At 39.1% G+C, this 7,313-nt stretch overlaps 1 pseudogene; it reads right to left on the bottom strand.

The window, feature by feature from the left end:
• Positions 1 to 1,329: 1,329 nt before the first annotated feature.
• Positions 1,330 to 2,790, bottom strand: LOC118889467 (annotated as a pseudogene).
• Between the last annotated feature and the right edge of the window lie 4,523 nt (positions 2,791 to 7,313).

Here is a 7,313-nt window from a genome sequence, read left to right as displayed (position 1 = left end):
TGTAAACTTCTCAGTACATTTAAGTACAGAATGAGGCATGACAGTTTAATGTATACTTAGTAGCCAGAAAATGTACTGCTTTGTTAGCCATGAAAAAGACTTTAGACTTTAAGTCTCATGAAAGTCTATTGGTGAAAACACAAATAATCATGCCTATCCAAGGACAAGACAACTAAGCACAAGATGAAAATTTCTGTATTTTGTCTGTTTTGTTCACCTCTGCATCACCACCACCTAAGTGGGGCAGTTGTGCAGCCAGAGGTTTTGAGGAAGAAAAAAACTAAAAGCTCCCTTATGGCTATGTTGCTTGAGTTGTCTTTTGGATGTTGAAAAGTATCAAATAAACAGTTATATACCCAGGATTAAATTCAGATCTCATTTCTCCCTTCCTCTCAAGAAGGACACAATCATGAGAGCTGATGTAACAGGATGTAATACAACGCATCACAGATGAGCTGCTGTCGGGGCACTTACACCAGGAGTAGTTGCCCAAAGAACATTAGATCATTGTAAAAGTATGGTCCTGGGCTGGGGTAAGTTCCCACAGTTAGAGAGGAAGTACAATGTCCTCTCCTGTGCTCTGATTATCCTAACCCTACTTGATACGTTATGTCTGTGGGGGGCAAAGAGAAGGGATATCAGGTCAAGTCTGATCAGGGCATCCAAAGAAAAATTCTATGGTCCTGCCATAACTATTTTCACACGCTCACTCCTTAGAGCTTGAAAGTATTTTTAAAGGGCCTGAAAATTCACCAAATGTTTTCTGCCTTACCAAGTGCTGGATAACTTATACAGCACTTTAGTTTTTACCTGATCTTCCTAAACAGTATTTTGACATGGCCAAACTGCTGGAGAAAATTGTAATTTATTTTTGAAAATGCACAATTTACAAATAACTTTCTATTTCAACTTTTGCTTACCCTCAAATTTTTTTTCTGCAAACTCTTTTTTTCTGAAATTTTTATAATTCCCAGTGATTTTTGACTTAGTGTTTTCCATTTTTAAGAATACCTTCTATTTTTGATGATTATAAATAAATAAGAAGTTCAGGTTAGCATCTGGTACAGGAGACAGTTAGTAGGTGCTAAATAAAATATATACAAACCAGCAATTTCACTCTCACAACAAGAAAAAAACCTCAAGGACACTCAGTGTAAAGTTCTGTCATCCTCTATCTCACTGAATCAGTGTCACTAAGTTCCCTGCCTTTTTGAGGAATAATGTACTGGAAAGTGCCAAGTGAATAGCTGGGGTAAGGAAAAAGAAAAGATGGCCTAGCTGGCGGTCAGATAAAAAGAGGCAGAGGAGGTCTTTTGGGCCATTGCTCACAGGAATATATCTCCTCAGTGTAGAGCCCCTCTCATATATCTTGTAAAAGTGATGTCAGAAGACATAGGCAATCGTCATCTGGGGAGGAGATGCATGTAGCAAGTGGATCAATCTACAGTGTCTCCCCATGTCCTTCTGTCTCCCTTTCCCTGAGTCCTACTCTTTCTCCATCACAAAGCCTCACCCTGTCTGGCAAAACACCTGCGTGTGTGGACAAAGTCACACAGATTAAAGATTTTTCCTTTCTTGGGGACCATGAGCCAGGGCTTAGAAAGAAATCACATCCAGAAAAGATCAGAAAGGCAAGTGCTAAATTAATGCAGGGAACCTTGAGGTATGGCAGAGTAATCATACTCTGACTATATGTCCCACATTCTCATTCCTTCCATACCTGCTCTGGTTTGCTGTGGGGATCCGTGGAGACCAAGAAGACCTCCATCACCCTCTCATGGCTGATCGGTAGTGGGACACTGAAGTAGCAGAAGGTGTTGAAGGTTACAGATATATGGCTCCAATTAGAGCACACTAGTGTAGATCTGAAGACACCCTGGGAAGTGCCACTATCACAGAATCATTCTGCTCCTTGTGGTTCTGCCAGGTCTCCTGAGCAACCTCTTGTTCACAATCATGCTAGGGAGATATAGGAAGGTGAAGTTGTTTTCTGGGGCAAGTATGGAAGCATATGTGGTTAGAGATGCCAATAAAGTCAAAAGGTAGAGTTACTTGGATATCTGTAGCCTGTGTTCACTGTTGAGGTTGGAGATTACTTTGGGCAGAAGACTGGGCGGAGGTTAACTCTGGGCTAGAAATGGGGGCAAATATGGTGTTAGAGCTAACGTTGAGACTGAGGTTGAATTTTAGGTCATGGTGGAGGGAACATTAACAGAAAATAGTGCATTTGTTGGATCCCAGGGAGACCAAAGAAACCCTGAAACAGATGTCCAGTGGCTTTAATGAGGCTCTCAGAACTGAGGGTCTTTCAGGAGCAAACTACCCTGAATGGCATCACACAGCACTACATGTTCTATCTTCTTCACCCGACTGAGATCCTCATGCACAAATCAAGGATGAACTACAGCAGCTCCTGTAAGTCATGTTGCTGGTAGCCTGGAAACTGAGATACAATGTGGGAGACGTTGGTCTAGGAAGAGGGATAGCATATCACAAAGGGAGAGGGAGTTAGGAGAGCCAAGAGAAATGTATGCATGACAAGGGGGAAGTGTTCAAGGTAAAGTCATACCTTGAGTATACAGGACAGAATAGAATGATGGTGCCCAGAACATGTCTATGCTCTGCATAGACCTCTGCAATCTCACCCTTCATACCCAGTAGATGGCAGAAGTGGAGCTCCTCCAGGTAGTGGTTGATGAAGTAGTCAGTAAGCTGTGACACACTGGTGATGAACTGCAGGAGGCAAGCGCCAGGTGAATAAGGCAGATAAGAGGAGAGTAAAGGTGACATGATGGGACATGCTAAGTAAGTAGGGAGAACAAAAAAAGAAAAGGGGTAAGAGATGAAGGAGAGAAGATATTAATATTTCAGAAGAAGGAAGAATGTGGTAGCAAAGGAGAGAAGAGAAGGAAAAACAGATGATGAGCAGTGGGAGAGAGTATTGATATTTCAGGTGTATGGAGTGATGGGTAAAGAAGAAATGTGGGCAGGTCATTTCAGAATTGTGGGATCTTAGCAGTCCACCTAGTACCCTAGCTCTGTCCATAAAACTCCAGCTCTTTGAAGAACACCCCAGCTGCTGGGTGCCAAACCAGCCCTAATTCACTAGAGACTGCTTCTGAGCAGTGTGAAACAGGTCTGTGGAGAGTGACAGAGCTCATTCGAGGTCTTCCTGGGACCCAGAATAATGAACCTATCTCAGCAACAGACTCCAAAGTCTTCCCCACTACCTTACGTACTTGTTCAGTATCTAAATTAGGTTATTGTGTCCCCAATCAATCTTCAACTGACTAATCTATATTTAGAAGTTGAGGCCACTTGGATCTCCATAGTCCTGTGAAACAATTTAACCACCAGTATGCAGTTTACATGCCCTTCAGACTCTGGAACATAGCTTTCATAGGTTGAATTATGTCCACAAAAAAAACATATGTGCAGTCTTAATCTCTGGTATCTAAATGTGACCCTATTTGAAAATACAGCCTGTGCAGATGTAACCAGGTTTTGTTGAGATAATACTGGATTAGGGGCCCTAATCCAGTGACTGGTATCTTTATACGAAGGCTATGCAGAGAGACACAGAAATTCATACAGGGAAAATGTCATGTGATGACAGAGGCAGAGATTGCCATACTATATTTATAAACCAACTAATATCAAGAATTGCTGAAACCACCAGAAACTAGGAAAAGGCAAAGAAAAATACTTCCTCAGAAGATTCAAAGGAAGGATTGCCTTGATTTCAGACTCCCAGCCTCTAGAACAGTGAGAGAAGAAATTCTGGTGTATTAAGCTACTCAATTTGTAGTATTAAGTTACAGGAGCCCTACAAAACTAATACTGGTTTTGGAACAGATAATACAGATAGTAGGGTGCTGTTGTAACAAATAACTACAACTGTAGAACTGGATGTGGTACTGAGTAATGGGTAAAAGCTGGAAGAGTTCCCAGGTGCATAATAAAGAAAGCCTAGATTGCCTTGAAGAGACTAGAAATAAGAATACTAAAAGTAACGGGTGAGTTCTCAGGTGGAATTAAGCAGCACAGTAAAGAAAGATCCTATCATTTTAGAGAATACATTATAAACAGACTGTAGAAATATGAACATGGAAGTTGCTTTAGATAATCTTAAAACAAAATGATGAATATGCTATTGAACCCTGGATAAAATATAATACTTATTATAAAGTGGCAGAAAACATGGCTTAATTATGTTATGCTGTGTGGAAATTAGCATTTCTTAAGTGATGAAGCTGGATTTTTTTTTCAACATCTTTATTGGAGTATAATTGCTCTATAATGGTGTGTTAGCTCCTGCTGTATAACAAACCAAATCAGCCAGAAATATACACATATCCCAATATCCCTTCCCTCTTGTGTCTCCCTCCCACCCTCCCTATCTCACCTCTCTAACGGGTCACAGAGAACTGAGCTGATCTCCCTGTGCTATGCAGGTATTTCCCACCAGCCATCCATTTTACATTTGGTAGTGTATATATATTGATACCACTCTCTCTTTGTGCTAGCTTACACTTCCTCTTCCCCGTGTCCTCAAGTCTATTCTCTACCTCTGTATCTTTATTCCTGTGCTGCCCCTAGGTTCTTCAGAATTTTTTTTTTTTAGATTCCATATACATGTGTTAGCATATGGGATTTGCTTTTCTCTTTCTGACTTACTTCACTCTGTATGACAGACTCTAGGTCCATCCACCTCACTACAAATAACTCAATTTCATTTCTTTTCATGGCTGAGTAATATTCCATTGTATATATGTGCCACATCTTCTTTATTCATTCATCCGATCATGGACACTTAGGTTGCTTCCATGTCCTGGCTATTGTAAATAGAGCTTCAATGAACATTTTGGTACATGACTCTTTTTGAATTATAGTTTTCTCAGGGTATATGCCCATTAGTGGGATTGCTGGGTCGTATGGTAGTTCTATTTGTAGTTTTTTAAGGAACCTCCATACTGTTCTCCATAGAGGCTGTATCAATTTACATTCCCTCCAATGCAAGAGGATTCCCTTTTCTCCAAACCCTTTTCAGCATATATTGTTTGTAGACCTTTTGGTGATGGTCATTCTGACTGGTATGAGGTGATACCGCATTGTAATTCTGATTTGCCTTTCTCTAATGATTAGTGATGTTGAGTATCCTTTCAGATGTTTGTTGGCAAGCTGTATATCTTCTTTCGAGAAATGTCTACTTAGGTCTTCTGCCCATTTTTGGATAAGGTTGTTTGTTTTTATCATATTGAGCTGCATGAACTGCTTGTATATTTTATTTTTATCATATTGAGCTGCATGAATTGCTTGTATATTTTGGAGATTAATCCTTTTTCAGTTGCTTCATTTGCAAATATTTTCTCCCATTCTGAGGGTTGTCTTGTCGTCTTGTTTGTGGTTTCCTTTGCTGTGCAAAAGTTTTTAAATTTCATTAGGTCGCATTTGTTTTTTGTTTTTTTAATTTCCCTTTCTCTAGGAGGAGGGTCAAAAGGATCTTTCTGTGATTTATGTCATAGAGTGTTCTGCCTATGTTTTCCTCTAATAGTTTTATACTGTCTGGCCACACATAGGTCTTTAATCCATTTTGAGTTTACTTTATGTATGGTGTTAGGAAGTGTTCTAATTTCACTCTTTTACATGTAGCTGTCCACTTTTCCCAGCACCACTTATTGAAGAGGTTATCTTTTCTCCATTGTATATTCTTGCCTCCTTTATTAAAAATAAGGTGACCATATCTGTGTGGGTTTACCTCTCAGCTTTCTATCCTGATCCGTTGATCTATATTTCTGTTTTTGTGCCAGTACTATACTGTCTTGATTACTGAAGTATAGTCTGAAGTCAGGGAACCTGATTCCTCCAGTTCCGTTTTTCTTTCTCAAGATTGCTTTGACTATTCAGGGTCTTTTGTGCTTCCATACAAATGTGAAATTACTTATTCTAGTTCTGTCCAAAATGCTATTGATAGTTTGCTAGGGATTGCAATGAATCTGTAGAGTGCTTTGGGTAGTATAGTCATTTTCACAATGTAGATTCTTCTAACCCAAATACATGGTATATCTCTCGATCTGTTTGTATCATCTTTACTTTACTTTCTTTCATCAGTGTCTTATAGTTTTCTGCATACAAGTCTTTTGTCTCCTTAGGTAGGTTTATTCCTAGGTATTTTATTCTTTTAGTTGCAATGGTAAATGAGAGTGATTCCTTAATTCGTCTTTCTGATTTTTCATCATTAGTGTATAAGAATGCAAGAGATTTCTGTGCATTAGTTTTGTGTCCTGCTACTTTACCAAATTCAATGATTAGCTCTAGTAGTTTTCTGGTAGAAGCTTTAAGATTCTCTATGTATAGTATCATGTCATCTTCAAACAGTGACGGTTTTACTTCTTCTTTTCCAATTTGGATTCTTTTATTTCTTTTTCTTCCCTGATTGCTGTGGCTAAAACTTCCAAAACTACGTTGAATAATAGTGGTGAGAGTGGACAACATTGTCTTGTCACTGATCTTAGTGGAAATGGTTTCAGTTTTTCACCATTGAGAACAATGTTCGCTGTGGGTTTTTCATATATGGGCTTTATTATGTTGAGGTAAGTTCCCTCTATGCCTATTTTCTGGACGGTTTTTATCATAAATCAGTGTTGAATGTTGTCGAAAGCTATTTCTGCATTTGTTGGGATGATCATGTGGTTTTTCTCCTTCAGTTTGTTAATATGGTTTATCATATTGATTGATTTGAGTATATAGAAGAATCCTTGCATTCCTGGGATAAACCCCACTTGATCAGGGTGTATGATCCTTTTAATGTGCTGTTGGATTCTGTTTGCTAGTATTTTGTTGAGGATTTTTGCATCTATGTTCATCAGTCGTATTGGACTGTAGTTTTCTTATTTTGTGACATCTTTGTCTGATTTTGGTATCAGGGTAATGGTGGCCTTGTAGAATGAGTTTGGGAATGTTCCTCTCTCTGCTGTATTTTGGAAGAGTTTGAGAAGGATAGGTGTTAGCTCTTCTCTAAAGGTTTAATAGAATTTGCCTCTGAAGCCATCGGGTCCTGCGCTTTTGTTTGTTGGAAGATTTTTAATCACAGTCTCAATTCCAGTGCTTGTGATGGGTCTGTTTATATTTTCTATTTCTTCCTTTTCAGGGTCAGAAGGTTGTGCTTTTCTTAGAATTTGTGCATTTCACCCAGGTCGTCCATTTTATTGGCATAGAGTTGCTTGTAGTAATCTCTTGTGATCCTTTGTATTTCTGCAGTGTCAGTTGTTACTTCTCCTTTTTCATTTCCGAGTCTATTGATTTGAGTCTTC

Source organism: Balaenoptera musculus, chromosome Y (assembly GCF_009873245.2).
Source record: "Balaenoptera musculus isolate JJ_BM4_2016_0621 chromosome Y, mBalMus1.pri.v3, whole genome shotgun sequence".
NCBI classification, from domain to species: domain Eukaryota; kingdom Metazoa; phylum Chordata; class Mammalia; order Artiodactyla; family Balaenopteridae; genus Balaenoptera; species Balaenoptera musculus.
The sequence above is the reverse complement of the archived record's forward strand: the minus strand, read 5'-3'. Positions and strand labels throughout refer to the sequence as shown.